At 37.1% G+C, this 3,876-nt stretch overlaps 1 long non-coding RNA gene across 1 annotated transcript; it reads left to right on the top strand.

Moving 5' to 3' along the window:
* The first annotated feature begins 374 nt into the window (after window positions 1-374).
* Window positions 375-1,739, top strand: LOC145090514 (uncharacterized). The gene is made up of 2 exons (XR_013701621.1): window positions 375-687; window positions 779-1,739. It is a non-coding gene; the product is annotated as an uncharacterized LOC145090514 (long non-coding RNA).
* The last annotated feature ends 2,137 nt before the right edge of the window (window positions 1,740-3,876 follow it).

Below are 3,876 nucleotides of genomic sequence, written 5' to 3'. Positions count from 1 at the left end.
ATGGGGTTGGGTTTTTTATTATTTTTTATTTTTTTATGTATTATCAGCAGTTTAGTAAAAGCCAACGGGGACAATTTTTGTAATTAGTTTTGTTCGCAGGGGTCAAACCCGCCAAAATACAAAAATCTTACACATATGGATTATTTTTGAGAAAAAACTTTACATGGACCTTTTCTATAAATTAATAAATTATAGGGACTAAATTTGCCAAAATGTAAAGCCATTATCGCAGGGACTAAATCTGCCAAAAGGATTTGCAGGGACTAAGGGGTTGTTTGGTAGCCTCTTAGTTGACAAATTAAGAGGCAACCTCTTAATTATTCAGAGTGTTTGGTAGCCTATGAATTAAACCCTCTTAAACTTTCAGATATCAGCTTATATCTGAATAAAAAAGAAACACGCTCTTCCCTCTTTTGCCCTCAAACACATTCGTCCATCAACACACATCGATTCTACAATTCATCGTCCCGTTGTTCTTTTCCCACATCCGAACAACTCCAGCGCCGATCATCTTCTCTCATCACCGACCAAATCCGCCAACATCTTCCCGTTGTTGACCTCGGACAGCATAGCCGCCCCCATCTTCGACCTCACACACACGAGTCTTCAACAATGCCATCGTCGCCAGTGATGGTATCTGGCCTCGACAGCGCCGACGATAGCCACTAAACCGCCTTGATACACCGGGTTTGTTTATCTCTAATTTTCTAAAATCGATTTCTGTGAAATCTATTCTTCTAGTCTACACATGAAACCATTCCCCCTAATTTGTTATTAGCTATGATACACGATTTTGAAGTCTGATCGGATGCTAGGGTTTTTTGACCACTTTCAATTTTACTGCACAGGAATGGAATTGAGGTGAAAATTTGTTTTTTTTTCTTTTTCTGAAATCTCATTTGGTGCAATCTCAAGAAATTCAGAAATATGTTGGATGTATTATTTAGCTGATGATTATCTCCTTAGACTACTACTATAATTAGGCATTTAAAATGAAGGTTATGGTGTTTCCCTGGAAAAGGATCAACATTAGTTATTGAGGAGTTTTTTTTTTCCAAAAAAATGATTAACAATTTGATGTGTTGTGCATGCAAAGAATCTTACATGTGACTGTTAGATGTGGAAGATGAACAGAAAAAACATATGAGAATTAACGTAATCGAGTCACTATAATTTTGCATATATATTGTCAAGTTTTCCCCTGTTCCTTTTTTACTTGTCTTGTTAACTTTTTTAAACAGATTATCATTTTTTCTACCTTCATACACCTACTGCAGGTAGTTTCTTTAATCCCCTAAAAGTTTGCATTTATACTTTCTTATGTATTTGAGTTTTAGTGATTTTACATAAATCTTGTTTATCTTTTGTAAATTTATTATTTGTATTAGTTACAAAGGTTCAACAAAATAACGAGGGTATTTTGGGAAACAATTTATTTTACATAAATATTGAAGACCTTGATGAAATTTGAAGACGTTGCTATATATTGAACATGTGGTGAATTTAAGTAAAAAAATTATGGTTTACGCAAAAAGGGTATTTTGGAAAACAAGTGAAAATTGACAAGAGAAGAGAAGATTTTTTACTTTAGGTTATCATTATTTTGGAGCTTTTAATTGTTTTGGGTACAACAATTAAAAATTGGTTTGTCATTTGTGATATGAAATCTTGATTTTCTTGTATTATTGCAATTAACTGCTTTGGGTATAATCAAGAAATGATAATGGTATGTTTGATTCGGATTTATGTCTAATCTTGTTTTATGTTTAACCTGGATTTTATACGGTGTTTGTATATATTTTTATAATTATTCAATAAATTGATTCAGTTATTTTATAATAAAAAATGTCAAATTCAGCAAAAAAACACAGAAGGGTAAAATGGTCATTTTTATAATTCAGCATTGCAATTCAGAGGTTCCAACCAAACAACATTTGTACATTCAGATTTTAAAAATTCAGACCCTCTTAGAAATTCAGACCTCTTAAAAATTCAGCTCTTAAAAATTCAGATCCTGCCAAACAGCCTCTAAATCTACCAAGATATAAAATTTTTGTTATAAGGACTAAATCTACAAGAATATAAAACCTTTTTGTAGAGACTAAATCTGGAAAAATATAAAACTTTTGTTTGCAGGGACTAAATATGTCAAAATGGAAAACCAAAAGGACTAAATATGTCAAAATGGAAAACCGAAAGGACTAAATCTGTCAAAATGTAAAACATTTATAGCAAAAGCCCAAAATAAAATACATTACTATTCATAAGCACAATAAGAATTAATAATATATAGACAAAACTGCAAAAATGGTCCCTGTGGTATGCATTTTATCTGAGGTTTGGTCAAAACTTCGACTTTTTGGATTGGTAGTCCTTTTGGCCTAGTTTCGATGCGTATTTGATCCCTCGGTAAACTAAAATGACTGTAATGCCCTTCGTTTATTTATTTTTTACTTTACTTTTCTTTTTTTAATTTAATATATATATATATATATATATATAATAATAATAATAATAATAATAATAATAATAATAATAATAACAATAAATATGAGAGGGCCCTCTCTCTCTCTCACAACCATTTATACACGTTCATAGTACACACAAAGTGGAATCGCAGAGAAAGGGGCGGAGGGCAGAAGGTGGAGGAGCAATGGCGGTAAAACGACTGGATAAACAGTTACTTGGAGGCAATACAGGACGTCAGACTTGGACTTGACGATGCCAAATCCTCGATGCTCCTCCGTAAGAGAGGTCATTTTAGTGCAACTCGCTCTTGGGTTAAGGAAAGTGTTGTTCTTTTTCCTTTTCAGTTGATCGATACTGTAACATCCAGATTTCCAGGTAGCTTAATTATTCATTTATTTTTGGAGATTTTGGGAGGGACTCGGCGAGTTGACGCTTAGACTCGCCGAGTAGCGTCACGATTTTCCATCTGGGTTAATGACTGGACTCGGCGATTCGACTTGTGGACTCGACAAGTCCACGCTGTTTAATGAAACCCTAATCCCCGGGGTTTGAGGCCTATTTAAAGGGGATTATAGCCACCAATTGCGGCTACCAGACCCCTGAGTGAAACCCTAAGCGATCTAGAGCATTTGTGAGGGAGGAGAGGCCATTTTTGATCCTTGTGTGGGTGTTTTTGCAAGAAGAAGGTGACCAAGGCAAGAGGAAGCTGAAGAAGGCGCTATCCTGTGGATTTCAGAGCCTAAGAACTTCATATTGAGGTATATTTTCGATCCTTCTTCAGTTTTGGGTGTTAATCCTTAAGAGTTAGGGTTTCTAGCCCATTTGGAGTGTGATTGTTAGTGCAATTGGTCCCTTCTTGTGTTGAGGCTGCGGATCTGGATCCAAAGAGGTCCAGAGACCTAAGCCCCTTGATCTTTATGGGCTGTCTTTGGGTAATATGAGCTTAGGGTGGCATATTGAGGCCATTTCTTCAAATAGAGCCATTGGGTCTTCGCATGGGCATCAAGATCCAAACTTTATGTGTTTATATTGCTTAAGAAGGCCAGATCTATGAGTTAGAGGAACGGATCTGACCTCAGGAGGTCTTTTGAGCTCGAGCATGGCATGAACTCGCCGAGTACCAAGAGCAGACTCGGCGAGTAGGGTTAGGGTTTCCCCATAGTTCACTTAGTGGGTACTTGCCGAGTTGGGGGAATAACTCAGTGAGTCAGAGGGAATTAGAGGACTGGAGTTCAAGGCGGAACTCGCCGAGTTCATAATGGGACTCGGCGAGTTGAGTCGGGGTGGCCCCGCGATTCATGCAAGGTGTAACCCGTCGAGCAGGGGGAAAGACTCGACGTGTCGTGCGAATCCAGAGGGTTAGTCGACACGCATAGACTCGCCGAGTCACCCAAGTGCACTCGGCGA

This window comes from Lactuca serriola, chromosome 2, assembly GCF_051521515.1.
Source record: "Lactuca serriola cultivar US96UC23 chromosome 2, Lser_US96UC23_V15, whole genome shotgun sequence".
NCBI lineage: Eukaryota > Viridiplantae > Streptophyta > Magnoliopsida > Asterales > Asteraceae > Lactuca > Lactuca serriola.
The sequence above is the reverse complement of the archived record's forward strand: the minus strand, read 5'-3'. Positions and strand labels throughout refer to the sequence as shown.